Raw genomic sequence first — 17,129 nt, 5'->3', positions numbered from 1 at the left:
GAATATCGAACCCAAAATCTGAGTCATGAGCAGCTATTGAAACCAATTTAGAATTCCATTATAAGTTTAAGATAACGTTGAAGATGGACAAGAAAAATTGCAATAGTAATTTCAAGACCCAAATACTAAATCATAGTAACATGACCGCCAAATACAAAATCCACTATACTATATGTATCTATACCTTAGTCTTGTATCCAAACCAAATTGTCATTAATGATTTCATTTTAGCATATGCAGATGATGCACATTTATCCAGTTTGAGTCAATTGTAGAGTATCGTTTCAGAACCAGTGGTTCTACTGACCCATCACAAGCTTTAAAAAACTAATGAAATTGAATCTAAAAATTCATTTTTATAAGTTTAAGGAAATGGCAATGCTATTTTCAAAACCCAAATAATCATTCATCAATACCAATTCCAAAATCCACGACTAGATATGTACTTATACCTATAGTCTTGCATCCGAACCAATTTGTCATTATCGATTTCATTCTAGCAGATGATGCACATTTATCCATCAGTTTCGGTCAACTGTAGAGTATCGAAAATCAGTGTCTGTTTTTCAGATATCGTGTCCGAGTACACGGTCAGTAAATGCATCCAGTGGAGCGAGGTTCTCCTACAGCCGGTATGTGACAACGAATTAATTCGGCATTTGTGTCGTGACAAGAACGAGGTGACATCGAATCGGGGAACGCGTGTGCGGAACCGGACTACAGCTCCGGGATCAGCGGAGGGTCAAGCCGGAGGAACAAAAAATATACGGGGAAAAAAATTAAAGTTTGGGTCTGTGCGTGACATAAAGTTTTAATCTGTAAAATGACATAATAAGGTAACAAGGAAAACTGGTATAATTATTTTCATTAGTTTTCTCTTGAATATTTTTTAATATAATTGAAATAGCAGATTTTTTTATATGGAATCGTGCGGTTCATCAGTTCGTATTAATAAATACTGAAAAATATACAGTTAAGACCATTCATAATGACATCGAAAGTAACCGATAAATATGTCATAATTTTCTTTTTTCTTGGCCTTGAATTATAGTGTTTGCAAGATAATACTAGTGAGGCGAATGGCATCGTGCCTTAAAGCAAATTGCTGGAACTTCCCGTAGTAATAATTATTTTCTTTTAAAAAATTAACATTTTTGAAAAAAAAATTACTTTGAAAAAATTAGATTTTTGAGAAAATATATATAATTCACCTTTATTCAAAAAAAACTATTTATTAAAAAATGTTTTCTTTATTTTGAAATATTTTGGAAATTTTGAACTTTTTTTCAAAGCAATCGCACTGCTTTAACTGCATAGAGTAGAAATATGGAAGCGCGTAAGCGCCGCGTCGCCGTCTAACGGATTAACATTGGTACGGAACCGATAAGAATGTAAACAAAATTTATACTTGCTGTTAAAACATCTATAAAATATCAGATAATTTGATGTGCATATGTCTAATGATCATTTTTGACCCCTAAATGGCTTTGTTTTTACTTTTTTCACTAGATCTCGGAAACCGCTAGACCTGCCTTCATGAAAATGAGATCAATTATTCATCTTGTCAATACAAGTAAAATGTTTTTTGAATTATTAAAATCGGACGCTCCGTTCTCTTAAAAACTGAGTTACCGTTTGTGGCACTTTTTGCCCCGTATCTTCGGAACGGCTAGACCTACTTATGCCAAAAACTAATCAGCACGTCTCGCTATCAATAGCAGTCGAATAATCGAAATTGTTTTTTGAATAATCGAAATCGGTTGAACCATGTTCCCGAAATCGTCGAAAAAAATTTGTATCCGCACACACAAACACACATACACACACACATACATCCATTTTTTCTAAGGTATGCCAAAATGTTCAGAAACCTCTGAAACGTAAAGATATATAAAAATTTTCATTTTCGATTTTTTTGCGATTACTATAACTTACCCTACGGGAAGTTAAAAATGTCATTTTGTCGTTGTTTTTCTAGTATTATTTTTATTATTCACAAATTTTATTTATTTTATTTGTTAATTTTATTATTATTATTATTTTCTTTTATGTTATATTAGATCATCATAATACGGATATCATTTTAATGAAAATACTATCCTTTATTTTGTACTCTATTTTATTTATATTTATGCTATTGTTCATTAATGTTACTAGAATTAAAATAATTAAGCAGTTGTAATGAATATTGAAATTAGAAAAAATGTCTAAAATATAAGTATTTCATTTCGTCCGAAAGTGAACAAAAATGAATAAATTCCATCAAACACCTAATAATTGCAATAAAATTGTTCGAAATCACTAGTTCCCGCATAAGTTTAATGATTTTAATAGAAATACTTACAAATAAATAAAGTCCCAAAAAACATGGGAAAATACCCTCAAAATAAACTTTTGAAGACGCGATACACGTTTGAAATGATGATAGGGACAAGACTATGACAATGACGCTCAGCATCTGACAGGATTGTGATTATTGCTTTCTTCACGTTATATAGTCACGAAAACTTTACTAAAACTAACCAAATAAGATGTGTCATTTTGTCCATATATTTCATTTTGTCCGAATTTCTTCTACTTTATACACACAAAAGTGTATTTTTTGTGTAAGCAATTTCTAAATTTTGTCTGATTTTGTTTTTTCATTTTAATGTAAAAATAGTCTCTTATACTGTTTTGTATAATATAAAAGTCATCCCTATGGTCAAATTAAAATGTTCAATATCGCTATGAGCCATTGGTAATATTTCTTCAGATTATATTGACCAAAAATGGGTCATAATAGGTAACATATCACTGTAAGAAAAGACATTGTATCTAACTTTTTAAGAGTATTTTAAGTAACGTAACAACCAAACTTGAAAGGGTAATTAACGGTTGATTTATATAGGCAAATTGTCATAAACAGATTCCACTGTAATTTAGCAAACGATTTTTCTATATTTTGTCCTGCGTACACCATTCTATTTCTAATTGTAAGCATTTTTTCGGAAACTATTCGTTATCAATCAAAATTTTTCTTTTTTTATTCATCTCTATCCATCGTAAAATTAAATTGAAATGCAGGTTATGTATTTGTAGTTTCCTATTGTTATGTATATTCATTTATGGCTAGTGCACGAGTTTTGCCGCATCTGCAACTACTCTTCCAATGGCGATTGGAAATAAATGCATTAACTTTTATAACCGACATTAAAATCGTACATTAGTACACGTGCGACCGCTTGAGCATTTAAAACGTCGTACTTCATAATACTTCATAAATCATCAACGCTCCGAAATTGCCCCGTTTAGGATGAAGAAGACCTCTTGTACAAAGTCTTTGATAAGACCGAACGATTTATTTGGGTTGATGTGGAATATACTCCTAAGATTGTATATGGCGATGGTTGGTCATAGACTAACAACAAAAGGCCCACAGAAAATAGTAGAACTCGTATTGATATTAAAAAAAAGTAAAACATATCAATATTACCGTTCCTAATATTTTGCAGAAGTTTAGGTTATAGGCAAAAAATCTGTTTTGCTAATTTTTTCCAGGTTTTAAGTCAATCTCAATCGTTTGACACCGAAATTCAAAAAAGTATGTGTGTATCTGTATGTATTTGTGAGTGAAAATTTTACCTTTTGTCGTTTTCTCAAAAACGGCTGCGCTGATTTCATAAATTTGGAAGCTTCAAGGACTCTTGTTGATTAGTCAAAGTTTTCTTTATAATTAGCAAAGAAGCTCAAAATTGTTCGTTAAAACTCCAGGACCAATTTGATGCCTTACTATTATTATGAATCTCGACAAGGACTCCTATTGATTAGTTTGTGCAACTATTGGCCAAGATTTTCTTTATAATTAGCAAATCAGTGCAAAATTTTTGCACTTAAAAACACTGAGCCATTTTTAAAAATTCAAAAAATTGATGGAAAAATATCAGCTGAGAAAAAATTACAAAACATAACAAAATTTTTTTATAGCAATGAAGATCATGGTCTTACAGAACATAGTAATATATAATAAGCCTACAAAAAGAATGTTGATTATAAAAATTCATTATTGTTTGAAATTATAAGGACATGTATGTATCAAGCTCGAACTCTTTTTTCGTTCAATAATGTATATTATTCAAACTATTTATCGAAAATAACTAGCAAATTTGGTGAATTTTCACAAAATTGAAAAACCTGCAGAAGTTTCTAACATTATGAAGCTATACAGCTACTTGTCATACTTATCAATCACTGATAAATATCAATATACGAATAAGTCATTTATGTATACATATCAGGAAGTTGATGCAACTTGTCCCTAAGCAAAATGCTACTAATATCTATTTATATCTTGATTTTGAGTTAGCTGCTCATATTATTATAGTCAGTGCAAAGTAGTCACAATATTGTCACAAAATTGAGTAAGCTCAAAGAGTCTACCCCACGTTGAGAATCATTGGTCTAGATTAAATACATTACAAATTCGAAACGCAATAAAATTAAATAAATTCGAAGATAAAATAATACGAAGCAAAAAACACAATTTACCAAATTACCAGAAGTAACGAATGATTTATAGCTAGTTCCATATAAACTTGTCTAATCACCTATATATAAAAGAAATTTACATATGGCATGACACGAATTATAAATCTAGTTAATCAGTGCAAATAAAATAACCTTAATAAAACATTGCCATACATGAATCTGTGATACCGTTTTTATTTATATATAATAATTTTATGTGCTTCGATAATTAGCTAAATCTAAAACTGAATAAAAATCGATTCAAACCAGAAACTTTTGTGATATAGAGATGGAGCTTTATAAATGTCTCGTCTGTAGCAAAAATGGTTATTCTATTCTTCAATATGGAGGTCTAACGCTAATAAAATTAAAAAAAAATATTTTAGGAATCTTTTCCTCTAGTAATTTTAATTTTTCCACTCACGAGTTCAAATAAATCAAATCTCCAGCAGACCGAGCGAGTCAGACTTGTTGCAACAAGAGGGTGAAATTTGCTGCATAAAAACCCATAATCATGGTATTTAATAAGAGCAATAATATAAATGTAATAATGTTACATCGGTGAATAACATCAATCAACCGATTTCAGTTTGTTGGCGAAACATACGGCTGAAAACCGCATGCACTGCAAGTGAGCGGCCGATATTAAAACGATCTCTGCCAGTCGAAATGATTATGAAACCGCGATAAACATTCCGCAACGCGTCTATTGAAAAGTTCAACATTCAGGATATATATTATTAATATTTTCATTTAAATATCAAGTTAATATTTTTATAAAAATACCTTCGATAGTTTTTGCGAATCCGGGACAAGTAGAGTAGTTCTTTACTGCAAATAAGAAGAAAACATAAGGGTAAGAAAAAAATAACATAACATATTTTCATATATACATTTTTGTTCATTTAACTCTACTATCACGTTATTAATCGCACAGAAAAAAGTTATAAGCGACCCGCATCTCACGGCAAAAAATATAGAGAATTTATCTTAATTTATTTGGTACTTATAATTATCTTAACTTTGCATTAATTTATCAAAACTGCTTCAGCAATTATTTCAGTTAGGAATGAGCTTAATTCTGTAAAATATTTGACAATTGATACTAAAATCGTAAAAAAAATGAACTTAGTAACTAAACACGATATATATTTCTGAAAAAAAAAATAGTTACTAATTTAGGGTAAATCAAAAATATTTCTTTTTGAAGATTTTTACATTTCAAAGGTTTCTGACCATTTTGGCATATCTTGAATGATTCAAAAAACATTTTACTTCTATTGATGGGTGAAGAACTTCATCAACGTGAACTGATTGAAATTTGAAAAATGTAATTTTTCAAAGTTTTTGAAAAAATGTAAATCATGGTACGGAAGTTTCCAACAATTTGCCTTAAGGCAGTAATATTTCAAAATTACTGTATAATCTTTTAATCCCCTCTCGCTCAAAAATTTAATCTTTTCGTGTTATGATAACATCTAACAATTTTTTACTAAGTTTGAATTTAATTTATACATATAGTACTTCTGCATTTTATAGATCCATTATGTATTTCAAATACAAATTAAAATATAATTAGATATTATGATAAAACCTTTCACGTTACACAATATTTATTACAGAATAAACACATTTTAACGTTTTTCTTTAAGAATCAATAACTACATGTTCTGCAACTACATCTTTTACAATCAATATTCCCAACCGCATTTTGCAAATAAACTGCATTCTATCTATTCACTTCTTAAACCATCTTATTAATTCGAAGGATTTCTGAATGAGGCAATGCACAAAAAAACTATTGCATCGTTCATCGTACATCATTGCATAATAAAGAGTCAGTATTTGAAAAACACTTTATGTTGTTACATTTAATAAAATTCACAATGGCTTCGCTCAATAGTTGAGGTTTACCGCATAGAAGTCCACAACAATGGCTCATACGAACGTCAGCTACGAGCGGCAAATCGACGTGAGTTATAGATATTAAATAATAATATAATTAGCAGTAAAAACTTTAAAGGTGCATTCGATAAGTAAAAGACCGATTGAATGGAGGAATTATTGATATTCGCGCTTTTGTACTCGAAAGGGGTTAAGTGAATCCTATTTTTGGAAAGGAGTGACGACTGTAATGACAATAGAGCTTCTTAATAAAAAAGTTTATATACAGTATGAGATAAGTAAAAGCGATTAAATATTTTTTTAATCTAATACTAATGATATTTCATATGTATGTCCCAGTTATCAACGCCAATCCAACAATAATTTGAAAAAAAAATTACGGAATGCCATTTGAAAATATGAGCTTTTAATTAAAAGGTTTGTTGAAAGTGTAACCATTTTTAGGATATTGTGGTTAATTTTTATTAGTTTTGTTCCTTCAAAGTTTAAATTTTGAACTTTAAACATTAATAACATCTATGGCATCATAGTCAAAAATAATGAATTTATAATTTTATTTTATTATTGCCTGAAGTTTTCTGAAATCAACACTATTTATCAAACAATAAATCTGAACTTTTCAAAATTTATTGAATTTGAAAAACCCTTTTTTGAAAAAATGTCTAATCTGCCGCTTCGATAGTTCGTCTCTATGTAGTTAAAGCAGTACGATTGCTTTGAAAGAAGTTCAGAATTTCCAAAATATTTCAAAATGAAGAATACATTTTCTTTCAAAAAGTCTTTTTTTTTCTTTTTGTCAAAAATTTATAGTTTCTCAAAAATCTAATTTTTTCAAAGTAATTTTTTTTCAAAAATGTTAATTTGCTTTAAGGCACAATGCCATTCACCACTACTTGGGAGTATAATATAATACTATAATTTGAACTATAGAGAAATATCTTCGGTAACTGTCAAAGTTCAAAGGTTCCAAACCCTATTTTAGCCATGTTAAGCTGATAGAGAAAATATGAACCCATATCATGCCAAAATTCGTAGTAAACATCCGAAAAACCTTCGTATTGTTATTTTATTCATACTATGTGCGATATCCGACCATAAACAATTTTCGCCGGGGTACTGCATACATCCTGCCCATACATGAGGACGTGAGAGACAAATCTATTTCATGTGTGCTAAATGTCTCAGAAGGAAGTTTTATCGTTAGTTCCACTAGACGGAGTTTACCCCTTGAACTCCACAAAGAATATCTGTAAATTGCGCGGATAAGAGTTAAGGGTCGAATGTACACCGACAGAAAAGTTTGAACTCGATAGTGTTTAATTTTATGTTAAAATAAATAACTACCTATATGTATAAATATATAGAGCGGAGCTTGAAGGTCCGCGGGTAAAAAAGTCCACCACTGATATCTCAAAAACAAATCAAGTTAAGAATTTTTTAACAACAATATTTGAAAGTAGAGGGATAAAGATGAATCACACTTGATTGTTACGACGTCGCTATCGAGAGATAAACGGCAATATTTGAAAATCCATAACAAAAGTGTTTTCTTTCGTTGTTAGTTTTTGGCTATGAGCACTATTGTTTAGTTTACGAGACCTTAATACAATTTTTAAGTATGTGTTATCTTAATGTTCAGTAATATGTATTGTTATTCTTAAGTTAGATTCAACAGTTTTTTAATGAATAAGAGCTCTATAAAAGCTTTCAGTGGGTGGGGTAAAAAGGAACAACTAAACCTTTACCCTAGCAAAGGTGTAACCAATAAAAAATAGTAAATAAAAAATAAATTAAGTTGAAAGTAATTGTACAAGAAATAAATTAAATAAATGGTTATTCCAACTATGCTAATAAATATATCTGACAAAATACCAGATCAAGGTTATATATAGTGTTAGGTTATCAAGGTCATTATTAATAAGGTTATCTCTGTAAAAAGTGTACCCATAAAATTTTTATTTTCTATTACTTAAATAATGTAACTATTATTTTATAAAATTTCTTTAAAATTAAAATTAGATGTTGAACCCCCTGGCTGTCCCAATTTACCCCGCCTATAGGGTGAAAAAAATTAGGTTACAAATGTTCAAGAAACAGCATAAAAACACATTTCTACAGTGATGAATTAGTTGGGAGTTTTACTGAACATAGTCAGATAGTTGTATGTTTGATATGTGTTATTTGTTCTGATATGATTGTTTTAGTTCTCACAATATAATTGCTCAAAGTCAAATTGGACCTTTGTGCCCCGCCCTGTTATGCTTACTTGGTGCAATATGTAAGTCAACTAATACTAATGCTAACTAATAATATCTTAATTATTATTATTAAGAAATTAGTCGAAAGTTAAACGGTTTTTAGTATTTTTTAAATACTTTAAGAACTTACTTCCAGCGTCTTTACGACGTGCTATAAAATGAGAAGAGCGCAAAATAACTTATGACGCTGCTATCCGAGTGTCAGAATATTACAATAATAAGGTTGTAATTCAATTTTGCAACATGCCATTAAAATAAATTACAGGTGTGCCCATAATGTCGAACAGTTCTTGTGGTGTGCGTTTCGGCAGATGACTCACTTAAAACTTGTTAAATAATAAGTTAAAAATAATTATCAGTGCTCTCTCTACAAAACATTTGAAAAGTTTCAACTTCTAGTTCATATTTCTATACTAATGTTTTAAATCTTCCAATACGCCCCAGACTCTTATTATTCCTTATTTACACCATAAGAAAATTCTCTAGCAGTCCCTTAACATCGAAATAGAGTGTGACGACCCATTCGAATGGGTCTGACGTGTTTGTCTATTCATTGACAAGTCTGAACACTTAAACTTCACAGATCATTTTCCACGTAGAATTAGGTCGGATTACAAACTGCCCGTTACCGACTCAGTCGAAAACCACAAATGTTCCCATGTTACGATGAAGTATCATCAGTAGAAAGTTGAACGTCGTTTTATTAGATATACAGTTATACTGTTATGTGAAGGTTTCACAAGAAGTCGTGAGTAGGAGATCAATAAATAACTATATCATTTTAATTATCATCTATTTGTAGCTAATAAAAAAGTTCATTATGGTTTTTTGCCGAATCTCTTTGCTGGCGAGTTTTTGTCTATGCGGCTGTGTTTCTTGGAAAATCATACAGATTAGTAAAAATAAGACAAAATTAGAATTGTAGATCCGAAAATTCAGAAAAAACGTCCGTAATATTTTCTCTATAATTAACGAATTTTTATATCCGCGCGATTGTCGTCCTATTTTTTTTTAATTTTTACTTCATATGATATAAGCAGCAAATTGTGATCAAAATGAAAGAATTTGATTGGCTACTGCATAAAAAGTCTAAGCTCTCTGTTGAAAATAAGTTGTTGCTATATAAATCAATCATCAAACCAATCTGGACCTACGGAATTGAGCTCTGGGGATGTGCTTACAAATCAAATATAGCTATAATGCAGAGAACTCAGTCAAAAATTTTACGTACAATTCTTAATTCTCCGTGGTACGTGACAAATGAAACCATTCACAGCGACCTCAACATGAAAACGGTGCAATTAACGTTCAAAGAATTTAAGGAAAAATACAAACGCAAACTGGACTCACATTCGAACCCATCAATAGTTGACAATACTCAACCTTTTGGCATAAGAAGATTGAAACGACACTGGCCTTTAGACTTAGTCTTAGATTAGGTCTAATATAATATTATCATATTAATTGTTAAACTGAAAAGATCTCATTGGAGTTCTTCTTAGGCATCGCTCTTAAAAATTGTCAATTTAGCTCATAGGAATTTTTATGTATTTCTGATTGCTAAATAAAACAGAGTTTAAAAAAATGATTATATTAGTTTTGAAAGTTAAGTTATAATATATAGAGTGAAGTTGACAATTCAAGTTTGCAACTGTTTCTGACATTATCAATTCCTTATAAAAATACATATAAACCAATAAACAAATTACCAATTTTATTTCGAAATCGTCTTACTTTGTTTAAAACAATATTTTTCATTATACAGTACTTTACTGTTTTATACCGTGGAGATCTGACGATGAGTGAGAATACCGAATATCTGATACCCCATGTCTCGGAATTTGAAAAACCGTATTCGGCAAGGGTATTATTCACATGTTTCACCGCAAACAATCCTCGCAACAATATTTGTTCGTTTAAATCCTTCCGATTATCATATCTTTCTCGGCGGGTAATGGCGCAAGCTCGATTGCTCCCCGTGTTCATATGTGTCCCGAACATCGGCGAGCGCATGATAATATTTTTATAAGATGCATAAATAACTCTCTCCATATATTATGCAAAATCGGCGACGACGGAGAGAACATTGCATAGAGTCCACTGATAAAATGGACTCGCTGGAAAAATGAAATTTTTATATGAGATGAGAAATTGTCAGGTCTGGGTAGGAAGAATTTAATCTCATATGTCATATATCATATGGTGTGAAATATAGAACAAGTTATGACCATGTATCAAATTATTAATTGATACGGAATAAAGATAGATATTAATGTCTTAATTTACGGATACACATCTTATGACACTCTTATTTCGTTTAAAATATTATTAAAAGTGTAATAGCTATTCTCAGTCATCTCCTTTACCAAAATATAGAGATAACCTTAAATAGAACTTGCCAAGACACCCACTTTAATACATTTTTCAAATGAGGAGCTTCCAAAATCAACCAATTTTGAGAATTTTAAACACACAGTTTAACAAAAAGTCTCAAATCTAGAAAACTTTAAGCAATTGTGTCCTTATTTTTAACTGTGTTCCTAGAAATGTTATGTTCGGTTACGGTTCCGAAGTTTAAATAAATAAAAATAATAAAAATGAATCACAATAACTAAAAAATTGTCACACGTGAGCAAAGCTTTAGGTTGTTTTTAAAAGCTCATAATTTTCATACCGCGTAGGATATCTAACTTTTTTCATGATAGTACAATCATTATCATTACTACCTAATATATATTAGATTATATATTTTATTAACTTCCCGTAGGGTAAGTTATTGTAATGGGCCGAAAATCGAAATTGAAAATTTTTACATTTCTCGACGTTTTGAAGGTTTCTGAACATTTTGGCATACCTCAGAAAAAATGGATGTGTGTGTATGTATGTATGTATGGATACAAATTTCCAGTCACGTTTTCGGGCGCACGAACCAACCGATTTGAATGGTTCAAAAAACATTCGATTCCTTTCGATAGGAACAAGATAGTTTTTGGCAAAAGCAGGTCCAGCCGTTTCGGGGATACGGAGCAAAGAGTGCAGAAAATAGAAATCGAGTTTTTGAGTGAACGGAGCATTCGATTTAAATGATCTAAAAAACATTCAATTAGTAATGATTGGGAGAAGTGATTATTAGTTTTTGGCAATGGCAGGCCCAGCCATTTCAAAGATACAGAGCTAAAAATGACAGTTTTAGAAAGAACTAAGCATCCAATTTAAATGATTCAAAGAACTTTTAGCTTGTTTTAACAAAATAATTGATTGTGGAAAAAAAATGTATCATTTTTTTTTGTATATTGAAAATAATTCAGATTTTATTTTTAATTCTGACTAAAGTTCTAATATACTTTAAACAAATAATTTTAACTTTGCAATTCAGTTCATATAATTTTTATGAATATTAGACAATGTTACAATATTAATAATAATATATTTGAAAACATTTTGTATTTCTCGAACATTTTGTTACGGTACGGGAAGTTCCAGCAATTTGCTTTAAGGCACGATGCCATACACTAGTTTATTCATTTTTTTATAAGAATTTGCAAGTCTAAACGATATCAAACGATATAACCAACGAGTTTGAGTCTAAATAAAAATAAAACCAACAAAGTAGCATCAGTTTAGTTGAAGCTTAAATTTTCATACATACGGTAAATTCCTCGTGCATAGAAGATTTTCCAATGTTACATTCATAAATTGCCTTTATGAAAAGCTTACTGTTTATTTCTGAATATTACCAAGCGAATCGAAATTTTGGTTACACATAACTTCTTAGAAAACTTATTTTTTGAAAATAAGTAAGAATTTTGTAAAACGGTCACTGGAGTGACATGTAATTTATTAATTCGTTCTGGCATTCATAAAGTCATACGTGCTGATTTATTTACAGCATGTTAGTCGTCTGTATAATATTTTAAATGATGATTTATGAACGCGAATGTGAAAAATAGCGTAAAGGCAACGCAAATTTGATTTTCACAAGCAACACCGATAAAAGTAAATACAGAACACACAATTGTTGAGCAAAACCCGCAGGCCAAATTACACATTAGTAAGTTCGTAAATCAATATTTAAATTTGCAGAGACCGAAGGCCGACGAGCTCAGCGAGAAAAGACATCACCGATGTATACAAAGTAATATTAATGAGATGTACAGAGATTAAATGACATTTTGTCATCGTAATATGGTTAAACATAAAACTTAATTAAAATTTTAATACATGGCATTACACATTGATGGCGTCGATTACACATGTGGCAAGATCGTATTTATCGTTTTATAGTCGGTTTTGATGCAGAATTATTATTTTCGATACCATGAAATAATGGATTCTGAAATTCTGTAAAATGGCATTTGATCAAGAATTAATTACAAAATAAATAATTGATAGTAATCATTTTATACTCGACATCAAACTACCTTCCTAGAAGTATTCAACACAAAATCAAAAAAATGTTTTACAAAAATGACGTTCTACGATCGATCCACGCATTTGCATGTCGTTTCATATGATCCTATTACAGGGATCATTTCACACATAAACAGCCCGTTGGGTACGATTGGAATTTCGTTGTAGGTTGAATAAATATTAACAAAACGCAATAGTTGATTTATATACGAGCGCAGATGACATTCGCAAATCCTTAGCGTTATGAGTTCCGATGAAATAACACATGCTACACACCGACCGAGGTAAGACCGACAGCTCGCGCCACCCTACCTAAGAATAAGATGAGAGCTGGTAAGCACTTTATTAATGAAATTTATTTTTATAAAATATAAACCCGATAGATTATCAATAGAACCTTCACATATTTTTAACACAAACTGCAATTTGTCTAAGTTTTTTATATGAAATATAAATTGTAATAAAAATATTAGTAACGAATTCATAAACTAAGTATCAGGTTGTTCAGATAAAGATTTCATAATCTTTAAATTATAGTTTTAAAATATACAACTTCAATATCTGATTTATCATTATTTTATGGCTTTCTTATATAAATAGAAGCAAAAATTTGGATTTCTATCTTTCTTTGGTTTACATTATGACGCTTATATTATGTTTTATTACTCTTCAATATAAGTTTATACAAAAAACGACATTTTATAAAATGGATTTGAAATAGTAAATTTTCTAGCTTGAAATCTAAACTTTTAACCAGTTTCGAATTTTTATAAAAAAAAATTTGTTCGAATATTTAGAAATAAAAAAATTAACAAAAAATAAACTGATTAAAACCAGTTTTGACAAATATAAATTGACCAGAATTAAATAACTTATTATTTTTTGTTTATGCATAATTTTTGCACACCAGGATGCAAATATTTTTATAATAGTAAAACGAGTATTTTAGCAAAGACTTCGAATAAATACATTGAATATATTTTCACATCACATTTTTAGCCAAATTATTTTTTTAAAATAATAAAGTGTTTTTAGATACAGATGGATACTTATTAAAAAGAATTTGGAACTATATAACTGTGTATTATAAATTGTAAATTACATATATACTGAACAAAATCAAATAAGTAATATCGAAGTATTTTCTATTCCGGACAATTTTAATAGAATTTTAAATATTCTATTTATTTTTGTTCAATGAAATATGATTATCTACTTAATTTTGTATAAAATCAAAATTACATTCCTTTCGGAACAATTTCTATATTACTAAGGTGACCATTCGTTCCAGTTTGGCCGGGACAGTTTCGGATTTCCTTGTGCCCCGGATTTTACTAAAAGCAATATTTGTCCCGGATTTAGATATTTTGTTCCAGAATGTCCCAGGTTTTCGAAAAGTATAGGTCTAAATTGCATCTTCGCTCTTACTTGATAATAAAATTACGACTACTCACCGAATATCTGAAAATGTTATGTACAACTAGTATGCTATATGAAAAGGGCGAGATAAAATAACCTCTCACATTCAGAAATTTAAATTTTGTTTTCAATTATACAAAATTAACAAAAATTAAGAAAATAAATTCTTGTCTGCCTGAAATAAGTGCTCATCATTTTTAAATAATCCTGTCCCGGATTAGCATAACTAAAAATTGCTGTTCCGGTTATGACATGAAAAAATATAGTCACCTTAATATTATTATTTATTATTATTTACCCTCTGGTTCACCATTTATTTACCATCTAAATCAATTTTGTGTAATTTTTTATTCAACACAAACAAGTATTCCGCAAATAGTGTGATGCTGTAATTATTGAAATTACTATTTTTACTACTTAATTAAATACAATATTAAATTTACTTTACTACAATTAAATACAACTGAAAATATTTATTTAAACACTTTCAAATAAAGTTCAACTCAAAATAATTGAAATAAAAAAAAAGTTCAATTCATAATAATTTCAATTTAAAATAATAACGCAATTATTTGTCATTCATTGTCATTAGGTGCTTGCACAAAATACAAAACCATCAAGTGAATAATTTAAATCATATAAATATATGTATAATTATCTATCAGCCCTCCCTCTAATACGAAATGTGGGCGCCAACTCCGCGAAGTTCTGATTTACTGAATCAGACCGTGTCATCGCGCCTAATACAAGCTTTATGTTGTACGTGGGGATAAAAAAGATTTGTAAAATATATATATGTCAACCCGTTATTAGCAAGCGTAATTGATATTCTTTTTTGAGCTTCCGTGGGCGGATCATTTCTCTTGTTTACATACATAACTTTTTGTGATATAATTTTAGAAGAGTTGGTGTATAACTGGAAATATAGGAGTTGTATAAAGTAGTCAACATTGAAGTCATAAAAATACACCAATTCAACAATAGAGTTCAGTTCTCCAAAAATGTAGTAATAATAAATGCCTTGAATCATCTTTTGGAATCTTCTTTTTTAGCCTTCTTGAAACTGGTGTCTCAAGAAGTTAAGCGACTATAGAGTTAGTAAATGGTAATCTTACAGTTTTAAAAAATATTCACCACTGCTTAGCTTTATGACGCTGTCTACAAAATCTATATTTGATTAGATCATCATGTAAGGTCTTATAACTGACAAACCAAGGAGCATCAGTGATACCTTAAAATTTTAAACTGGGCACGCTGCAATAACATAATATTTGATTTGCTTGCACAACCCAATATTAACAACCATCAATTTAAATTTGATCTATTCACATCAAATAAATAATGCAATATATGGACAAATTTTTCATTTATACATGGCACAAAGAATTATTATTTTAATTTTTTTCATAACAAAAGATAGGCCCGTTTGAAACTTGGCAATAGCCTCATTGAATGGGTACAATAAATGCCGCAAGTTAAGATTATCAGCAACATCTGCATAAAAAGATGATGCCAATATAAGCTCTTAACGACTTCAATACGGCACTGATTGCATCGCGATAGAATATGAACAAAAAATCCGAGGTCCTCAGGTGGCCACCCCATGGGCACCCCGCCTTCCGTGACGAGACTGAGCGGGGTGGCTTATCAACACGAAAAGTGGCAATAAAGCCAAGACCAGATTCTCATCATCAAATTAACGAGGGCGAGCGGGATCTTTTCATTATCTACTTTTTATGTCTTCACTTTTCACAACTGGAAAAAAGGTGGGCAGCGAGAAGGGTGCGCGGATTTAATTACGCCAGTCCGCGGATAAAAATGGACGCGGAACGAGAGAAGAAATGCAATGATATATTTTTATGACGAAGCTGATACTCAAGCAAATGTGAAAAGTTTTTAATTAAACTTCTCTTTGATGAATAAACATGTAATTTAAATGAATTTATTATTTGTCACAGAAGAGGCAAACGGCGGTCGAGAAGTTCGTTCGCCTGAAAGATAATCTTTAATATTTTTTTAAGGTTCAACGTGTCGCTTTTCTGGAACATTAAAAATATTAAATGACTGTTAACGCGGCTGTTTTGATATGAGTGTCGTTTATGACATTTTAAACTGGTGCAAATAAACAGAAATATTATTTTAGCAAAGGATTTTGGAAAAGAAAATATTCACAAATATTATGTTAATATGACACACCATATTTTTCAATTCTTGCTTATAGAAATATCTTGGTCTGAGTTTAAAAAAAAATTATTCAACAAAAATTTATTTTTTAAGCCTAAACTAAATTCAGATAAAATTGTTATTGCAGTATGTATTATTTAACATTAGGTTAGCAGCTGTGTAATAGCAGCTTTTACTCTTAGATGAATTCAATTAAATTATTAGGTTACTGAAATAACTTTGGTAATTTGATAGTCAATTCAGCTATCAATCTATCACATTTTGTCACATTTCCCTTTCAAATTTCTGCAAAAGTGTAAAGGCATCTCAAGATAACAAGCGCTATTTATAGTGAGGAAGTCTTAAAAAAACTGCAGTGTCATAATTGCTTCGCCAAATTTTGTTCTAGTAGTGATTTTTCAGTCCAAGATGAAAAACTGTCCAGTTGAAGTTGATTACAAAAGAATT

At 30.1% G+C, this 17,129-nt stretch overlaps 1 protein-coding gene across 1 annotated transcript in view; it reads left to right on the top strand.

Moving 5' to 3' along the window:
- LOC113377551 (MAP kinase-interacting serine/threonine-protein kinase 1) overlaps positions 1–17,129 on the top strand; it is a 407,140-nt gene that overhangs the window by 235,798 nt on the left and 154,213 nt on the right. The gene's annotated exons all lie outside the window — the stretch shown is intronic.

This window comes from Ctenocephalides felis, unplaced genomic scaffold (genome assembly GCF_003426905.1).
Source record: "Ctenocephalides felis isolate EL2017-DRISC unplaced genomic scaffold, ASM342690v1 CF-g0.4_SCAFFOLD_01886, whole genome shotgun sequence".
Taxonomy (NCBI): Eukaryota; Metazoa; Arthropoda; class Insecta; order Siphonaptera; family Pulicidae; genus Ctenocephalides; species Ctenocephalides felis.
This window is presented reverse-complemented; position numbering and strand designations above follow the sequence as displayed.